We start from the raw sequence: 21,543 nt of genomic DNA, 5'->3' as shown, positions 1-21,543 counted from the left end.
TAATAATGGATAACATATATTTTTAGAAAACTCATGTTCAAAACATTATTCTAGCAATTACCATTCCTGAGGCTTAATTAAAAAAACCTACAAAAATGATTGTCTACCTGTACCAGCCAAGATTCAACAGAAAAACAGAACCAATTGTGTGTGTGAGTGTGTGCATGTGTGTGTGTGTGTGTGTGTGTGTGTGTACAGAGATTTATTGTAAGGAATTAGCTCCTGCAATCATGGGAGATTGGTAGGTTGGAAATCCAAGAAGAAGCTGCTGCCATAGGCTCGAGGCAGAATTTCTTCTTTTGAAAACCTCAGCTTTTGCTTTGAAGGCCTTCAACTGACTGATGCGAGGCCCATCCACATTATCCAGGTTAATGTCCTTTGCTTGAAGCCAACTGATTATAGTTATTAACTGCATCTACAAATGCCTTCACAGCAACAGCTAGATTAGAGTTTAATTAAGCAACTTAGCCAAGCTGACCCACAAAATTAACCATCACATTGCCCTAACACCTTCCTTTCTTGAGGTTATTTCCAAAGAAAAACTTTATTGCAAAATTTACCAGAAATCACTGAGCTCCATTGTGAGAAATGTGTCCATATGCTTTAAACTGATCATGATATTGCTTTGGGAAATCAACTCACCAGGATTCCTTCTGGTTCATATCATCACATATCATAATCCAATATAGGTAACAACAAAGGGGAGGGGAGGCTCTGTCCTATGTTCACAATTCAGGGACAACGGCCCTTCCTGCCAGAGGCCACAGCTTTGTGTGGTTCCCTAGAGTCCTCTCCAATTAGCAAGGGAATAAAAGAGAATTGCACCTGAGAAGTTCTCTACACCAGCCTGGAACTGATCCTATCATTCCTGCTCCCTCACCATTGCCCAGATGTTCGCAGTGCTACACCTACCTGCAAGGGAGCCCAGAAAAATGTGGTCTCCTGGGGGCTCAGGAATAAGAAAACAACACAGATGGTTAGGGAGGACTAGCATCTATATCACAACTGGTGTCTTATTTTACAGAGACTTGTGTATACAACTGAAAAACAAAGAGAAGGAATAACCCCTCCTGAGAAAAGCAAGCACAGGAAACTATACACATAAATCTTGAGATCAAAACCACATCCCTCTCTCTCTCTTAAATTCTTTCTTCCTATGGAAGACAAACAGTCAAGATGGTGGAGTTGAAATATGAGGGAACTTAATACCAGAAACTCAGTTTAAGAAGACAGATATAGATATTATTTGTATCTTGGGCACCTATGGCCTTAATAGAAATACAGGACCAGTGATGGCCACAAAAGCTAGGCTGAAGTCCCAGGATGATGCCCAAACCTGGGACCGGTTTCTTAGCATGGTGGACTTGCTCCTCCCATCTGCCTATCCATTCCCCTCTCCCCTAACCTCCTCCTTCCACAAGTATCTCTACAATTATGCCTCTTTCATGAAACCTCTTTGCTTCAGGTCACACTGATTTTCTTCAATTTGTATCTTATTGCCTCTCTAGCTAAGATGAAGTACCTTGGGCTGTGGCAATTCTTTCTTTTGTGCTTTTATGTAATTAGAACAATTACTCAAAGTTCAGGAATACAGCAGGCCTCCATTTTGTAAACCTCATGCTTAGCTCAGTGTTGGACCCATAAGAAGGGATGAATAAATATTTGTTACTTGATTGACTTCCATTTCTGGAGTTGGGTGAGAGGGATGTCTCCTGAGAACACCCAGATCTAGGAAAGGTGTGAACTCTCCTCCAGCATAACCTCATACACCAGGATTAGTCAGACTTACTAAGGGATTGAGCAGTCAGTTCAATAAAGTGCTGAAGACATTCTTTTTAGTCACATTCACTTTTTTCCCTCAAATCTGTTACACAGACTTCATGATATCCAAAAAAGGGTAGATATCATCTAACACCCCAGACTGAAATGAGTATGGCAAAGGCAGCATTCTGGACAAGGACTGAATTCCAGGTTCAGCTCTTCTGGGACCCAAGTGGAGATAGCTGTGTTCAGGCAGTGTCTTCTCAGCCCAGTCACCCCCAACAATAGGAGAGCTTTAACTCAAGAACTTTGTAATGATAAAAGAATTAATTTAGAGGGAATGTATCTGCATTGTACAATAAAAATGATACTTCATAGAGGAAGGCATCCCATTATATGGATATGTGGCAGAGGAAAATGAATAAATCCTAAGGATCATGAAACACTCTGCTTTCTGAGTTGCTTCCTGTGACTGATATCAGGAGCAACATACCCCTACACAGGTTGGCTCCATTGGTGGCCCCAAAACATCCTAGTCTGTTGGAGTCAAAGATATTCATGTCACACCTTCTATCATACCTGCCATACATACTTTTAGCTGCTGAGTTAATGAGACCTACTATGTGCAGGTGAAAATTCAGAAGTTACTAACATGTCATTGGATGTCTGAATTAGAACAGACCTCAGAAACAAGCCAGTCTAATTTTCTTTGGTTTCCCCCTACTTATATATGTCCACAGTCACTCAGTCTCTAAAAACACCTGTGCAGACTTCAAATATGGACTTCTGGATGACTTCTAAAGGGAAGTTTTCCATGACTCATCTGCCATTAATAAATATTTCACCTAGATCAGTTTCCCCCATATGTGTTCTCTTAAAACCTTATATTTTGGGATGCCTGGGTGGCTCAGTGGGTTAAAGCCTCTGCCTTCAGCTTGGGTCATAGTCTCAGGGTCCTGGGATCGAGCCCCACATCAGGCTCTCTGCTCAGCAGGGAGCCAGCTTCCTCCTCCCTCTCTGCCTACTTGTGATCTCTGTCTGTCAAATAAATAAATAAAATCTTTAAAAAAAAAAAACATATTTCTCCTTCATATACCCCACCCTAAATGTAATTAAATACTTGTACAATTATTTGTTTAAAAAGATGCCTATATCACTTATTTTATTTTATAATTCACTAATAAGTATAATTATTATATCCTGAATACAAACAATAAATAGCATACAGAGAAATTTTAATACTAATTTCCAGATTCTCCTCAATGTCTTTGGTAAAAATCTTCAGTCAAGGATGATTAGGAGAATCATCACTGTTGGGGTTCAATCCAGGTCCTAGTTCTCTTGTCTCCTGTTTATCCATTTCTGCATCCCTTCTGTCAAAAGCCACATACTATTTGTGGTTTTACATGCATGATCCAGAGCTCACTTCCTTCAAGCAAAATCGTTATTCTTATTATCTGCTCATGGGTTTGTTCAATGTTCCATTTGATATCTGCTCTTAATAGTTATGCTGCAAACGTGGGTGCTTTCACTACTCTCCACTTGATCTACAAAATGCATCTTCTACTGATATGAGTCCTCTGTGCCCCATGATCTGAGTCCTCTGTGTCCCATGAGGAACATCCACATGATAGGTCTACACTAGGTTGAGGTGATAGAGACGGCTTTATTCGTGTCACATTTGAAGTGGGAGAAAAGCTACTTAATGAGAACAGAGCTGAACACCCCTCCTGGAAAGTAATAGGGATGCCATGCTTAATGCCCCTGAAATAGCACCAACTTTCCACCGAGAAGTTGCAGCTAAAGAGTATTTAACTCTATCATGCTCAATAGCCAGTGGGCAACATTAGCAAGTGTTATATTTTTCAGTATCTCTAGGGGCAATCTACCAAATTATCAGGGAAAATAATTCTTTTTGAATGCATATAAAAAATAGATCAGTGGCAAATGCAGAATACCAGACATTTTGGAGGAAATTTTTCTTCCATGCTTGTCAATTTGATGTTTCTTCTTTCTCAGATTTTTCAGCCTAGGTATCTAAGCTCTTTTCTCAGGAGAAAAGAAACTTTTCATATTTTCATAAATTATTTTTATAATATTCCTATAATAAAGAATAGAAGTGTTTGAGCTCAGTAAACATAAGAGCTCACAATACTCTTTCATGTGAAGACATCCGTATCCTCACACGCTGAAGGGAACAGAATCATGGTCCACTTATGACAAATGTGCTTCTCTGCTCACTTATCTCTGGTGCACAGTTTGGCACATTTTCTAACTTTGATCCATTAATTCAGTTACTACCCCAACCCGATCAAAACCACAGAGTTCAATTTGTCACTGATTAGCTATAGCTTCACTCTGTTTTGTAACAAACGTTAAAACTTTGATCTCAACCATCCTCCTGCAAATCCGTATCAAGGGTCAGAGGTGAAATCAGACAAAGCATTTATCACAACTAACTGAAAAACAACTCCAAATGTATGCCATGTCTGTGGTCAAAAGCAACAATTGCTACAGGAAAGATGGCATGCCTTAATTGGTTTACACACCTTACAGGCAGTAGTGACAAACAGAGCCTTTTTTTTTTTTAAACAGTAGGGAAGAGAATTTTTTTTTTTAAGATTTTATTTATTTATTTGACAGAGAGAGATCACAAGTAGGCAGAGAGGCAGGGAGAGAGAAAGAGAGGAGGAAGAGGAAGCAAGCTCCCTGCTGAGCAGAGAGCCCGATGTGGGACTCTATCCCAGGACCCTGAGATCATGACCTGAGCCAAAGGCATCGGCTTAACCCACTGAGCCACCCAGGCGCCCCAAATAGAGCCTTTCTTATGCCACTTACAATATCATGAACTTTCAGAAGATATACATGGGCTTTTGATGAAATGAATTTAAATTATCATTTAAATAACATCTTTCATGATGAGAATCATGCTGTATAGTGTGCTGTAATTACAATTCATCATTCAAATACAGAAATTTAGCTCATTTGACACCACCTAATCAAGGTCAATACTGCATTTTTTTTACTACCTTTATTTCTACCTTTGTCAAAATGAACAAGAGCAACAATTCTAGTACTCAAGAATTTACAAATGTGTTGTCAGGATTTGTATCAGAGTAACTGACTACCTTTTATGAATCACAGTTCTCTAAAAGTTTAAGTTTCTAACATAACCATGATGTACTAAGTCCTATGGATGATACGAAATAAATAACAGACATGACCCATAGTACTGGTTAGAGTTGTCCAAACAAAGAGAACTAGTAAAATATATGTATACATAAAGAGATCTACTTACGGAGTTTTCTCATACAACCGTGGAGGCTTAGAATTCCCCAGATCTGCAGTCGGCAAGACCCCAGAGGCCAATGGCATAAATTCTCAGGGCTGGCAGCCTCCAGACCTAGAAAAAGCCAATGTTTCAGTTCCTATCTGAAGGTGGAAAAAGACCAACATCCCAGCTTAAAGCAGTCAGACAAAAAGAGTTCCCTCCTCCTGAATATTTTTGTTCTATTTAGGTCTTTAATTATTTGGATGAGACCCACTCATATTTTAGAGTCTACTGATTCAGAGGTTAATTTCATCCAGAAACACCCTCATAGACACAGTCCAAATAATGTCCCGCCAAATGTAAGGCACCCCAGTAATCCAGTCAAATTGATAAACAGAATTAACCATTTCACCATTTCACTATTTTTTTTTTACAAGAAGCCCATTATTTAGGGAAGAAATAAGACAAACCCAGTAAGTTTTAGTAAACAACGACAAAATGACATACAATTAAGTGCTAAATCATATGAGAATGTCTTTAATTCCTGTAGAACTTCAGAAAGAGAATAATCAGAGAATTTCTGATTAACTAACAATATAATAAATATGCTTTCATTCATTTACAAGTGAATAATCCAAAGAACTAAAGAGTCAATAAGGGCTGACTAGTCACCAACAAAAAGAAACAAAAAAATAAAATGCCTAAAATAACTTAAACATTAAAAAAAAAAAAAAAAAAAAAAGCACAGACATGAGGGAGAGAAATAACAGAGTGCTTCAGCATTTTCCTGTCTGAATCTTGATAATACTTTATACCTTGGTGTGAAAGATTGCTTTAGCTGAGAGAAAAAGGCTTTTGATGTCATATTCTTCTGACGCCTGCTGGTCTTAAGTGTTTCAGCAAACAGATCAGCCTGATGGGAATTCTTGCAATATAATTTTTATATTTATACCTTCTCTCTAAAAAAAAAAAAACAAAAACAAAAACAAACAAAACAAAAAAAAAAAACCAAACAAACAAAAAAAACTTCTTGGGGCGCCTGGGTGGCTCAGTGGGTTAAGCCACTGCCTTCGGCTCAGGTCATGATCTCAGAGTCCTGGAATCGAGTTCCGCATCGGGCTCTCTGCTCAGCGGAGAGCTTGCTTCCCTCTCTCTCTGGCTGCCTCTCCGTCTACTTGTGATTTCTCTCTGTCAAATTAATAAATAAAATCTTTAAAAAAAAAAAAAAAAACTTCTAGAAGTTTTCAGCAGAAGAGGAAAAGCAAGTGATGCCAAGTGAAATGATCTCTGAGAGGAGCAAATATTATTCACTGCCTAAATGTGCAACCCACTACCTACTGGATTCTATTGTTTCACAGGCAGTGTTTTACTAGAAGAAGTATGAGGAATTACCCACATTCAGTTACTCATCTTCGGTTCCCCGAGGACTACACAATGACATGGAAGCAGTTCCATTGTCCAACCTTAATAGCAGCAACCTTAACTGTTCAATAGCAGTTTTTACTGGGAGCTAATAATAGAAATTATTATACAAAAGTTTGATAATCTCTCTCTGTTTCTTGAGGATGTGAATCCCAAACACGGTCAGAGTTACTGAAATTTCTATATCTTAAAACCAATTACCTTCCTTCAGGTTTTTTTCTATTATATTTATTATACTGAAACATAATAGTTGTTTACTGTTTTTTTTTAAGATTTTATTTATTTATTTGATAGTCAGAGATTACAAGTAGGCAGAGAGGCAGGCAGAGAGAGAGGAGGAAGCAGGTTCCCCGCTGAGCAGAGAGCCCGACGTGGGGCTCAATCCCAGGACCCTGAGACCATTACCTGAGCTGAAGGCAGAGGCTTCAACCTACTGAGCCACCCAGGTGCCCCTTGTTTACTGTTATTATACTTCAGTAATTCTAGATCAGCTCTCCAATCTGACAAACCACAGTATCCAGGTTCCGTATCTTAGCACAGGCTAACTGAAAGCTCTCTTTCTGCCAACAAGAATAGCAAAATTTACTCCATTTTTCTTGGCTCTGTCAGTTCTCTTATGACAATGATTTTCTGAATGGCATTCCTTTTGCTGAAATCTAACAGACTAAAGTTGTTCTTTCTCTTAAAATTTTCCTATCATTTCAAAACAGCCTCTCTCAACCACGGGGAGATTAGACATAAGCAACTGGAAGTGAATATCCTTATCTGCCATGACAATACTTGACATGTAGGAGATCCTGGAGTTCTCATGGCCCAGATGGGTTCCCTGGAAGCCATGGTGTTGAGAAATCTGAAGGATCCAGTACTGGGAGAGATGAACCACAGAACCCAGAAAAACCCACACAACTGGAAGGGACTACAGATGTCAAGAGGAGAGCCAAGCAGGTAACCCAAGTAGACTAGGTGAAATCTACCCATACCCTTGTGGATACCAGCTAATGAAAACGAGGCACTGAAAAAGCTAATCCCTCAACAGACACCGAGAATAGAGATGGTAGCCCAACACCAGAAGACTACCTCCACACTATATTAAACAGTTCAATTTTCTCTCTGAACAAGTATTTGGAGAAAAAAAAAAAGAGTTCTAATATGGAAATTATGCTTTGAACTGATGAGCTATTTCATTTTACCAGTTGCCCTAAAGCCCAATCATAAAAACTAAATTGATCACAAAGAAACACTTGTTAAACCAGAGGAGGTTGAGTTACCTCTAATAGGCAATTTAAGTGCTTCCTATAACACTCGGGCTCCCACTAGCTGCAGAACTAGGGTACCCAGAGCTTGATAAGATCAATTATAGTAAATAAAAGCCGCAGCATATTTTGTGCCAATTTGTATTGTAAACTTTAACCCCAAAATTCAGAAATAAATAAGATGAAGTTCATGTCTTCCTAGAACACACACGCTGTATGGGGAAAGTATACTAAGCATCCATGGGATGCAAAGGTACATCCATGGGATGCAAAGGTGGTTCAACATTAGCAAATCAATCGATGTGATAGAACAAATCAATAAGAGAAGAACCACATGATGCTCTTAATTGATGCATAAAAAACATTTGACAAAATACAGCATCCATTCCTGATCAAAACCCTTCAAAGATAAGGATAGAAGGAACACTGCTCAACTTCATAAAAACTATCTATGAAAAACCAGTGAGTATCATCCTCAATGGGGAAAAGCTGACAGCCTTCCCTTTGAGATCAGGAACTTCTTATGTTCCTGATCTCACTACTCCTGATCTCACTACCCCTACCAAACACTCTCACCACTGTTATTCAACATAGTACTAGAAGCCTTGCAACAGCAATAAGAACAAAAAGAAATAAAAGGTATTCAAAGGAAAAAGAAGAAGTCAAATTCTCTCCCTTCACAAATGACATGATACTTTGTATGGAAAAAACAAAACACTCCACCCCCAAACTATTAGAACTCATACAGCAATTCAATAATGTGGCAGGATACAAAATCAATACATGGAAATCAGTGGCTTTCTTATACACTAACAATGAAAATATGAAAGGGAAATTAGAGAATTGATTCCATTTACTATCGCACCAAGAACCATAAGATGCTTGGAAATAAACCTATCCAAAGAGGTAAAGGACCTGCACTCGAAGAACTACAGAACACTCATGAAAGAAATTGAAGAAGATAAAAAAAGATGGAAGAGCATCCCATACTCATGGATTGGAAGAATAAACATTGTTAAAATGTCTATACTGCCTAGAGCCATCTATACTTTCATTGTCATCCCAATCAAAATTCCACCGGCATTTTTTAAAATGCTGGAACAAATAATCCTAAAATGTGTATGGAACCAGAAGAGAACCTGAATCACCAAGGAGATGTTGAAAAAGAAAATACAAAACTGGGGGCATCATGTTACCTGATTTCAAGCTTTACTATAAAGCTGTGATCACCAAGACAGCATGATACTGGCACAAAAACAGACACATAGACCAGTGGAACAGAGTAAAGAACCCAGATATGTACCCGCAACTCTATGGTCAAATAATCTTCAACAAAGCAGGAAAAAATAAACAGTGGGAAAAAGACAATCTCTTCAATAAATGGTGCTGGGAAAATTAGACATCTATGTGCAGAAGAATGAAACTCGACCATTCTCTTACACCATACACAAAAACAAACTCAAAATGGATAAAAGATCTCAATGTGAGGCAGGAATCTATAAAAATCCTAGAGGAGAACATAGGCAGTAACCTCTTTGATATTGGCCACAGCAACTTCTTTCAAGGTTTGTCTCCAAAGACAAAGGAAACGAAAATGAAAATGGACTTTTGGGACTTCATCAAGATCAAAAGCTTCTGCACAGCAAAAGAAATAGTCAACAAAACAAAGAGGCAACCCACGGAATGGGAGAAGATATTTGCAAATGACACTAAGACAAAAGGCTGATATCCAAGATCTATAAAGAACTCCTCAAACTCAACACACACAAGACAGATAATCAAGTCAAAAAATGGGTAGAAGACATGAACAGACACTTCTCCAAAGAAGACATACAAATGGCTAACAGACACATGAAAAAATGTTCATCATCATTAGCCATCAGGGAGATTCAAATAAAACCACATTGAGATACCACCTTACACCAGTTAAAATGGCCAAAATTAACAAGATAGTAAACAACAAGTGTTGGAGACAATGTGGAGAAAGGGGAACCCTCTCAGACTGTTGGTAGGAATGCAAGTTGGTGCAGCCACTTTGGAAAATGGTGTGAAGATTCCTTAAAAAATTAAAAATAGAGCTTCCCTATGACCCTGCAATTGCCCTACTGGGTATTTATCCCAAAGATACTGATGTAGTGAAAAGAAGGGCCAGCCATACCCCAATGTTCATAGCAGCAATGGCCACAGTCACCATACTGAGAAAAGAACCGAGATGCCCTTCAATGGACAAATGGATAAGAAAGAAGTGGTCCATATATACAATGGAATATTATGCTTCCATCAGAGAGGAGGAATACCCAAATTTTGTATCAGCATGGGCGGGACCAGAAGAGATTATGGTGAGAGAAATAAGTCAAGCAGAGAGAGTCAACTATCATATGGTTTCACTTACTTGTGGAGCATAAGGAATAACACAGAAGACAGTGGTAAATGGAGAGAAGTGAGTTGGGGGAAATCAGAGAGAGAGACGAACCATGAGAAACTGTGAACTCTGAAAAACAATCCTTGTCCCAGGGTCCTGGAATCGAGTCCTACTTTAGGCTCCTGTTCAGCGGGAAGTCTGCTTCTCCTCCTCCCTCTGCTCTACCCTCCTGTTCATATTCTCTCATGAGATCTCTATCTCTGAAATAAATTAATGAAATCTTTAAAAAGTTTTCAACTTTTTAAAACTCAGCTATTCTGAAATTCAGTTGACACTGGGACTCTTCTGGTTTTGATGAGAATTAATAACAACAGTAGCTGAAAGCAAGACACCAAAAATTAAACAAATAGGGGAACAACCAGAATGGCATGCTCAGATGGCTAAGGGAACTGAATGACACTGACAGCAATGAATATGGACTGTTCAAAGGGAAAAGAAAATGGTTGTATTCAGCTCTGTTCCTTGGACAGGTCCTAGGGATGAGCCAGTGCTTCAGGAGGATAAAATTCATTTGGTCTAGACAGCTTTTTATTGGAGACAGGTCCTCACAGAATGAGCTCTATTAAGACACATTTTAAGATTATTTCATGATTATCTAAAGACAACAAAATCAGGGTACCTGGGTGGCTCCGTCAGTTAAGTGTTTGCCTTCGGCTCAGGTCATGATCCCAGGGTCCTGGGATTAAGTCCACATCAGGCTCCCAGCTCAGCAGAGAGCCTGTTTCTCTCCCTCTGTAGTTCCCCCTGCTTGTGTTCTCTCACTCTCTGATTGACTGATAAATAGATACATACATAGCTAGATAAATCAGTAAATAAATAAGTATCTAAAAAAATCAAAAATAAAGACAACAGAAGAGACCCATCCTTGAACATGGCATGTGGAAGAAGTCAAGAACATTGCCTCATTTGATGCCCCTTATACAAAGGACCACATTGAAAACATTTTTTTAGAACTCATTGCTAAAAAAAAAAATACCAGTTTTGCCTTCTCTAAGGAATCAAGATACGTCCTCTTTTCTAACAAGAAGAGTAAGTCTTTCTACTTGCTTTGACTACCAGGAAAACCAAAGCTAAATGTCAGAGCAAATGTGACAATCATACAGGCCTGTATGGACAGGATGTTTGGGATTTTCCTTCTACTCTTATTGATGCCTCTCCGTCATGACCCTCCATTTCCCATACCCCGTTAGTTTCTCATCGATGCTTGTGATAAACCACCATTGGTTTATACAAAGGCCATTTGGGAATATGAGAGCAGACAGGGGAAGAGATGGAAAGACAAATCAGGACAGACAAACAGAAATGGCTGGCTCCTGCAAGAACACAACAATAGTACATTACGTGGGATCTAGAATATTGATGCCTAAGTATTTTTTAATTATTTTAGTGAAAAAGTGTTCCCAGATAATATCCACCTCATCAAGATCTCCAGGGATATATGTTTCTTCCAGGATATGAAGGACAAGTTAAGGCTGCCAGCTCCCACCAGGGCTTGGGTTGAAGGGATTCTATCATGGGTAGGCTAGGGGTGTAACCTTGGAGTGGCAGTGAGGACATTCCAGAGACAGGCCAGAGAACCTGACAGGTAACTCCAAGGGAGACTCTCTTATGGATCTGCAAAGGTCTGGGAGTGAGTTCACCTCTTCTGCTACAAACAGGTTGACCTACCAAGAAGGCAAAGTTAGGATGAGGCACGACAGGAGAGGAGATACACACACACACACACACAGCTAATGTGTCTGAGTGACGGGGCATGCGTTTGGGAAAAAAACACATATTATCTATTCAAAACACATTTTCTTCTGAGGACAAATTATAGGACAAGCATTTGTGTTTAAAGGGCTCAAAAATATGTTAATATACAGTGGACTGGTTACATACAGAAACCAAAGTCAGATGTGGCTGCTGGCTTTATTACCTAACAATAAGTTGTACCATAGGCATTTAATGTTAAAATTTGGAAGTTAACCACCCCCCTCACTCCTACGGGTCTTAGTGGGCAGAGAGTTAGAATACCAGAATCTATAGTGTTGAGCAAGGTGTTACAGAAGCACTGATTCTGATTATGGTTTTCCAAGGACACGGTTTCGGCCTGCTCTGAAGGGCTCCTTATAGGTGACACCTTGTAGGGTAACTATCCTGAGGAAATTACTGGAGAGAGAGAGTGGAGCTACTGCTTGTATAATTTTCCCAGTGGATACTACACTGATTTATTCATTCCAGCAATCAGAGAGTTTTCCTTGTTCTGCCACTACAACAGTGGGTATGTAAAATCAAATAAAACATGGACTCTGCCCAACACAGGGCTCCATCTCACAACCCTGAGACCACGACCTGACCCAAAAACAAGAGACAGAGGCTCAACTCGCTGTGCCACCCAGGTGCCCCCTGCCCATTTTCTGAGTGGCTCTGAATTGCTTAGTGTTTATTCCACCAGCTGTTTCTATGTCACTGTCTTGGGCTCCTCCCTCACAATGGATGGTCATTCACTGTGTGTAATGATTTCTCCTAACACTCATTCCTTCCTGAGCCACTTAAAATCCATGTGAGACCAAGCCTTGATCCAGAGGGCAAAACATTTTGCCTCACTTTGATTTAAGAATAAACAATAGGTTATAAGATCAGATATTCAGACTCAATGTCATATCTTAATCCTAAACAGTGTTTAGCTATTAATAATAAGCAGTTTGTCCAATGTTCAATCACTCATTGGCTTTCTAAATATTAACTATCTGTGATGTGCCTAGCATTGTGCTATGTCATGGATACTACCATGAGCAAAAACAGGTGTGGTACCTAATGACATGTTTTGGAAAAGTCAGGAATTAAGCAAATTATCATGAAATGAGTTTATAATTACAAACTGAGACTGGAAGTTCAAGAAGGAAACAAACATGGTTCCATGGGTGTGCTAATAACAGGTCAGCTTGTTTCAGACCTACCACCCTACCAAGTAAACTAGAAAAATGGAATTTAAAAAAAAAAAGTCAAAATGTATCATAAAGCCACAAAGGCTCTAAAGACTTGGGACACTAAAATCCAAGAAAGGAGAGGGAGGCAGACAGGTGAGCCTGACGGAGTGTTTTTTTCTCTCATGGTATTTGCTAATTCTCAGTGGAGGCTCAAAAGATGACGGAGCTTCCTAGGCTCATGGAAATGGGGACCAAAAATTGAAGTTTAGGGCCCTTGAGGAAAGGAAGCCCTTGATAAACTCCAAGGCATCAGGGTGAGAAAGGAAAGCACTCACAATCTCCCTTCTCCATGTTTCATTCATGGAATGACTCCAACCTGTACTGCAGATAGTCAGAAGTTGAGACCCTCAACCAGTGGTGACTGAAAATTTCAGTCCTAGTGTATCTGAGCTATGATTCTTCCAATAAAGGACTGACTTGTCCTTTTTATCAAATTATTTTATGTCAGCAAACACAGCAGTACTAGGAGGGTCTCCAGAAGATGACTAGTTTTATCCACGTTTCTCTCTGCACCCAGTGTGTGGTGAGACCTTTGACAGGACTAACAAGCCCATAGCCATGACTTCCTTTCGGCCCACTGACCCAGTAGCATGAGGACACTTAAATGACAGGAGGTGGGGTGAGCTACAGATATCATGAAATCGGTATCCTAGGTGGCAACATCCTGCTAGTCAATACTGACATATTCAAACCAAATCCAAAAGAATGAGAACGGGAAGTAAAAAAATTGCAAGTGAATTATTAGTTACCATTGGGAGAAGTTCCATTCTCACTTCTAGCCTACTTTCTCCAGACCCATATTTTCAATTTGTGAGAGATATAACAGGGTATATTGGTCTTTCGCTAAAAAGATATTATAAGACAGTCTCCTACTCAGAAGGTGGCCTATCTCAGCTACACTGTATGTGAGACTATCTAAATGGACCCCAGATCCTTCTGGGTCTTGGGGTGGCCCAAACCACACAGTCACCATTTTTCCCACTCCTTTCAGATGTCAAGTAAACCTCTTTGGTCAGAGGAAGGTTGAGTGAAATATCATTAAGAGTGTATAAAATACTCAGTGCATGAATGATGATACTAAAAGAAGGGGAAAAAAATGAGAAGAAAGGCAAATTAAAATCTAAAGTGTCCAAGCCCCCTCCATGATAGGGGAGGTCTAGCCGGCCTCCCCAGGGTATGGTACTACACTACAAGCTTAGGGTTGGTAGCTTTGCTGGCAAGTGCAGCAGCCAGATTTTCAAGGCAAGTCCATATTTTATTTAATGCCTGTCACCATAACTACTTTGATCAAGTACTAAGGGGGATTGGAGAGAGTCCCAGCAGCATAAATGGAGTCACCCTGCCCACCTGATAATTAAAAGCCTCATTCCCAGTGGCCTTTTGTTGGTCATTCACATAAGGATACATTTTGTCACACTTGAAACCCCAGAAAGATTCATCCATAGATATCTTCTGCCCAATCCTTTGTGATCAGTCTTACAATTCTCTTACTTTTAGGTCCCTGACAATCTGCTTATACCATTAGCCACAGCCCATCAATCAGTACTGTTACCTCAGGCTTTGTCCTAACAGACAAAATGGATAATAATAAGTTCATGTCCACTGGGAGCATTTTCGTTTCTCACAATTCTACAAAGCCACTCTTAAAGGAGGAAATGGTGTCATCGGATTCTATTCCTAGTAGGTGCAAATGCATGCAGAACCATGTTGAACCAGACTCAGACATTTTCCTCTCCAGTCAATTGATCTGAAGTATTGCCCCAGGAAAGTGGAATCTAAGACAGTAAGAAGACACAAGGTGAGGGGCACCTGGGTTGGTTAAGAGGCTGCCTTCGGCTCAGGTCATGATCCCAGGGTCCTGGTATCAAGCCCCACATCGGGCTCCTTGTACAGCGGTGACTCTGCTTCTCCCTCTCCCTCTCCATCTGTGCTCGCTCTCTCTCTCACTCTCGCTCTTGCTCTCGCTCTCTCAAATGAATAAATAAATAAATCCTTTAAAAAGAAGAAGAGGAGGATGAGGAGGAGGAGGAGGTGGGGGCAGCGGAAGCAGGAAGATGAAAATTAAGGAAACTACTTATGCAACTTATTTCTGCCTTTACAACTGGATAGACTAGATCCTGAATATATCTTCCACTTGCTGATGGAAGGCTATCAGGCCATATCTAACATCAGTGTTAGTTTCTAATCCTTTACTACTTACTGTATAACCCTCTGTTCTCCATCTAATTGGTAAAGGAATAATGCAAAGTGGTTTGACTTTATATTTCTGACCTCATTCCCTACTATTATCACCTTGATTCACTCCTCTCCTACTATTCTCTCCCTCCGGCAAGCCAGTCATGCCCACGGCCTTTGCACTTCATATTCTTTCTACCTGGAATATTCTTGCCCTGGAAATGCACAAGGCTACTTCTATGCCATGGCTCAAACATTACATCCTCAGTGACACCTTTCCCAACAACATTTTTAAAAACCGAACCCTTATATAATTCAGGGATATAATCGTGGAGGTTCAAACATTGTTAAAGATGGTCATCATAGCACAGTTTACAGCGATGAGTAATGATAAAGAACCTAAACTTAAATTCGAAACAACAATAGAAAATGGGTTAAATAAATGCTTCTGTCCTGTGAGCTTATCACAGAATATTTAATGACAGAGAAAGATGCTCTTGGTATATTTTGAAGTGGGGGAAAAGCAGAAAACACATCAGATGCATGGTATGGAAGAAGTACACAGGTGAAACAAGTCAACGTTTTAGGTGTTTTTAAAATATTTTTGCTTATCTCTATTTCCTAATGGTTTTTCAAAGAATACTTTTATGATAAGAAAAAGAATTAGCTTCCGATGAGCAGACCTTCCAACCCAATACTTCATTGAGAGTTAAGAATGTTGGTGGATAGAAAAGTAACTTTCTTCTCCTTTTGCCTCCCAGAAAAGCTGAGAAAGTACTGGAATCATTGCTTGCTAGCAGAGTACCTTTGGACAAGTGACTTTCTCTCCTGAGTCCTGGTTTCTTCATCTGGAAATGAGAGCTTTGAATTCATTGAATCCGGTCACCTATGACTAAGTGACGTGACACACTGTTCAAGTCAGCCTTCATCAAGCTAACTCACTCTCTAAGAAATGTGCACTCAAAATGGGGGATAGGTCAGTTGTTGAAGGGGGTGTCAGCCACCCCCAGCCTTTACACCCTATGCAAGGCCTGCTGGGTAAGGAGCCTGAGCTCTTGCTTCCACTGATGCAGAATTTCACCTACTTCCTTGACTGGCTTGGGAGAATTGGGTCAGATTGGTCCTTTTATGAGTGGGGTTTCCTTAATCCTCTTTGTCTTGATCAAGCTGTGGCAATGCATTTTCTTAGGGGAAAAAAAATCTATTTTTAAATTTTAATTTGTACTAAGCGGCCCCAGGCAAAGAGAGCCTGCAATAAACTTGGTGTCAATTTCAAAAAAAAAAAAAAAAAAAACTGAGCCCTTACTCACTCTGGTAATAATAATTTACCCTGATTTTTATTTTTCTCTTTACATAGATCATTTTCTGATATACTGTATATTTCCACTTATTTGCTTCTTCTCTCTCTTCCTTTACTAGACTCTAAGTTACAGGAGGAAATTTTCATTGGCCTAGGTTTTACCACTGTATCTCCAGTACCTAGAATACTGTGTGAACATATTGGGTATTGAACACATGTTTTAATGAAATAATGAATGAGTGAATGAATCATTCCCCTCAGAGGTCTCCCTAATTTTAAATTTTGAAAATTTTCTAATGAATCAAAAAAAGAAAATAAGTATTGTCAAATGCATAATATGGGTCTGATTTTATTCACTTGTATTATCAAAAAAACCCCAATTTACTCTTTCCTCCTTTTTCCCTATGTTCTTCCCATCTAGGTATGTTATAAAAAGTTGGAGGAGAAATCAGTTTGCTCTTCTTTAGCAACAGCTGCTGGCTTTTAGACTAATAATGCCACTGGTTGTTTCTGATTCAAACACAGTGTGAGGCTTTGTCTCTTAGACAAGTCAGCTGAGCAAGAAAACAATTAGAATTACTCCCAGCTTGAAGAGGCACATCAAATCCAGAATTTCAGTGGGTGTCCCCATCATGCTAAAATCAGCCTGATCTAAAACCACTGGTTCCCCTATTTAGGCCTCAGTCATTAAGAGTCCATAAACACACACACACACACACACACACACACACACACACACACACACAGTCATTAAGAGTCCATAAACACACACACACACACACACACACACACACACACACACACACACACACACACTTTCCAATACTAAATTTTGAACGTGTTGTGGGAATTCTTTTATCTTACAGATTTGCTTTTAAATTGGTTCCCAATGCATGCTAGGACTTGATAAAGATTGAAACCCAGGAGACAAAGAGAAGATAAGCGTGGGACAGAAGAACTGGTTTCCCATACCTGCCCCCCAACCCCGCCCCGGCCAGGTAAATCTCTTAAATGGGTCTGCTCAAAGATTTGTTAAAGGTCTTCAAGCAAAGGCAAAAGAGTACCATCACAGAATGACGGAGGGCTCCTTTAGTTGGCAATAAAACTCAGGGAGAGATGAAGCTCCTCCCATGTAACAAAATCTCCATTCCTATCAATACCTTCATATCAGAATTCATAGAGGGCACATGACAAGGCTGTAAATTCAACTGATATTGAATGTAAGCTGCAGATTCAGTGACTGTGTGTGTCTTTTGGCACACTTAATCCAGTGGCTACAAGAAATGTGGTACTCTTTTTGCAGAGTCAAAAAAGTCATTGATTTTTCAATCCATGCCTAAAGTAGGAAATGACATGATTTTACATTAGTAAATCTATTTGGTTAAGCTATGTGAAAATGTTATCAGTAAACACTGTATTCTATAGGTCTTAAATAGGTCTTCCTACCATCCCCTAACAGAATCTAATTGGTCACCCAATCCCTTCCTTCAATTAGCACTGTATTCCAGCATGAGTCATTTAATTTACTGTGTTCACAGATTGTGCATACCATAGTATGCCAGAGACCCACTGCTTAATTGCAAGCATTTTCACTCCCTTTCACTACCTTTAGCTATTGCTACAGTAATGCTGCATAACAAAATTAGATGGCTTAACATAAGTACTTGGTCTTCCTTTTATTCGCGAAAACTGGCTGATCCAGCTAGGGTTCAATTGGGTCAAGTTGTTCTACATACTTCTCATCCTCCTTGGACCACCAGGCTAGCTGGGGCATATCTTTTCTCATACTAATGGTAGAAATTCAAGACAGCAGGCAACCATCATACAAACACATCTCAGATCTTTGCTCACAGCATACCCACTAATATCCCATCAGCCAAAGCAAGTCATATGGCTGAACCCAACTTCAGTAAGGCAAGCTAGAATATTCTACCAATAGTAGGAGACTATTTGTGGAGGGTGATTTTTTTTTTTGGTGGGGGGGGATATTTGTTGAACAATAATCCAATCTATAATAACCCTTAACAAAGACAGATATGCAGTTTCAAATCCCTTCCTTCCTTTAAATGTCTATGCCCAAACTTCTGATTTAAATTTGTATTATCAAGAGGCCACTTAGCTGCAAATAACAGAAACCAACTGTGGCATAAAATGTGAGTACTGAGAGAATATTGAATTGTTAAGAGATGCAACAGAAGGAGGTTCAGTGGTTCTGAGATCAGTGTCAGTGCACTAATCACAGCACAGCAAGGATGTGGTCCTGTATGAAGAAATAGTTACAGTGGCACCTGGGTGGCTCAGTTGGTTGGGCTTCTGCCTTCGACCCCGGTCATGGTCCCCAGGTCCTGGGATTAAACCCCACATGGGCTCTCTGATCAGCAGAGTGTTGGCTTCTCCCTTGCTCATGCGCTCTCACTCTCTCTGTTCCAAATAAATAAATAAAATCTTCTCCATGCTCTCTCTCTGTGTTGTGCCCCTCCCTTGCTCATATGCACTCTCTCTATGTCAAATAAATAAATAAATTCTTCCCCAGAAAAAGAAAGGAAAAGGAAAAAGAAACAGTTGCCCACTGCCTCTAAGCTCTATCTAGGCCAATTTCTTAAATTGACTAGACACTGAAAAAATAACATTTGGGTTAAATAAAGTATGTGCTGAAAATTAATTTAACCTGGGTATATTTTTTAACCTTTTTAAGTTAAACTAGCAGAAAGTTCTTATTTGTTTAAATAATCTCTGCAATCAATGTGTGGCTCAAACTTCTGATCCCAAGATCAAAAGTTGCATGCTCTACAGACTGAGCCAGCCAGGTGCCCTGCACTCTAAATTTTAAGGACATATGGCTCACATTTCTACAGAATAGCACTGCTCTTGTACTCTGATTCTTACAGCACTGGATGCTAGTAATTGCTGCTGGCACCAGCACTGATGCAGTCTCCAGAAACTGGAACCTGCTGAAACAGTCACACGACCTGAGGAGACTCTTTGCTAGCCTGTCTTCTTTGCATGCCAGACATTATCTAGGGGAAGATCCATCTGTTTAGCCAAACTGGGGTCACATGCTTAAGCCCTAGTTTCAAAAGAGGCAAAACAAAGTGAATAAATGGTGCTTCTAGCCCCTACAGAAAGAGATAAACTCTCACCTAAAACCAAGACTCATAAAGTAAAATACCCCAAATATAAAGATTTTAAAATTGAATACCCAAAACCAGTGAAAAATCCACTTTTGACTCAGTATATCCCTTTGGAGAACTAGAACATTAAGAAATAGAAATACAGCCACTTTGGAAAATAGTGTGGAGATTCCTCAAGAAATTAAAAATAGAGCTTCCCTATGACCCTGCAAGTGCACTACTGGGTATTTACCCCAAAGGTACCAATGTGGTGAAAAGAAGGGCTATCTGCACCCCAATGTTTATAGCAGCAATGGCCACAGTCGCCAAACTGTGGAAAGAAATAAGATGCCCTTCAACGGACAAATGGATAAGGAAGATGTGGTCCATATACACTATGGGGTATTATGCCTCCATCAGAAAGGATGAATACCCAACTTTTGTAGCAACATGGATGGGACTGGAGGAGATTATGCTGAGTGAAATCAGTCAAGCAGAGAGAGTCAATTATCATATGGTTTCACTTATTTGTGAAGCATGACAAATAGCATGGAGGACAAGTGGGGATGGAGAGGAGAAGGGAGTTGGGGGAATTTGGAAGGGGAGGTGAACCATGAGAGACTATGGACTCTGAAAAACAATAGGAGGGTTTTGAAGGGGCTGGGGTTGGGAGGTTGGGGGAACCAGGTGGTGGGTATTAGAAAGGGCATAGATTGCATGGAGCACTGGGTGTGGTGCAAAAACAATGAATACTGTTACACTGAAAAGAAATTTTAAAAAATTAAAAATTAAAAAAAAAAAGAAATAGAAATACAGGGGCAGAGATTTCTTGACAAAGGTGTTTTTTTTTGTTTTTGTTTTTGTTTTTGTTTTTGTTTTTTATCTTAGCTGGATTCCCCCAGAAGCAGACACACACACAAAAATAGTTCATTTGTGAGAAGAGGCAGAAGCATCAACAGGTAGTCAGGGAAGTAAAGTAAGGCAAGAAAGGAAATCAATTCAAGGATGTGGACATCCACTAGGGTTCAGTCCCTCTGAGGCCTCTAAAACACTGTTTAGGACACACTTCAGAGTAGGACCATCTGAAGGAGGAGGATGGTAGGTTGAGGATTGATCTTGGGAATGTTAACTCCTTGGCCTGTGCTGGCAAGTATATGCTGGCATCCAGTGAAAGCAATCTCCTGGGCTGAAAGTGACAAAGACCTCTAGCATGTATGAGAAAAATGGGACATAAGTGTTGTGTAACGGGAATATGAATGAGACAATGATGACAGAAACAACTCACAAGTTGGTATTAAAAATTATTGTCTTAGACTGCTTGAACTACCATAACAAAAAATACCAAAGACTGGGTAGCTTAAAAAACAGACATTTAGTTCTCACCATTCTGGCGGCTGGAAAGTCCAATATCTAGGTGTTGACAGATTCAGTGATGGTCCACTTCCTGGATTATAGATGGTTGTCTTCTCACTGTGTCTTCATGTGGTGGGGAGAGAGAAAAAGCCAGATCTGTCCTCCCTTCCTCTTCTTAGGAGGATACTAATTCCACCATAGGACTCCACCCTCATGACCTCAACCTAATTACCTCTCAAAGGCCCCACCTCCAAAGGGTTAGGATCTCAACATATGAATTTGGAAGGGACATAGACATTCATTCAGTATATATCAATGATCTTTTTGAAATGTTTAATAATTCCTTCCACAAATATTTATTGAACAGAATACCCCAGTATGTGTAAAGCACTACTCAGGAAACTAGAAATTGCTGAATAAAACAGACAAAATCCTTTTCCTTGTGGGATATACATTCTAGAAGGGAGAAAGAGAAATAAATAACCAAAATCAACAAAACTGTCT

The 21,543-nt window shown here is 39.8% G+C and overlaps 1 long non-coding RNA gene across 2 annotated transcripts in view; it reads right to left on the bottom strand.

The window, feature by feature from the left end:
- The window catches only part of LOC131825272 (uncharacterized), a 99,846-nt gene extending 78,693 nt beyond the window's left edge, over positions 1-21,153 (bottom strand). For both annotated transcript variants that reach the window (XR_009351186.1, XR_009351187.1), the window contains exons 1-2: positions 21,070-21,153; positions 5,060-5,164 (exon numbers count right to left, since the gene is read on the bottom strand). This is a non-coding gene — a long non-coding RNA (uncharacterized LOC131825272). The remainder of the gene's footprint in view (positions 1-5,059; positions 5,165-21,069) is intronic.
- Between the last annotated feature and the right edge of the window lie 390 nt (positions 21,154-21,543).

The sequence above is a fragment of the Mustela lutreola genome, chromosome 2, assembly GCF_030435805.1.
Source record: "Mustela lutreola isolate mMusLut2 chromosome 2, mMusLut2.pri, whole genome shotgun sequence".
NCBI classification, from domain to species: domain Eukaryota; kingdom Metazoa; phylum Chordata; class Mammalia; order Carnivora; family Mustelidae; genus Mustela; species Mustela lutreola.
This window is presented reverse-complemented; position numbering and strand designations above follow the sequence as displayed.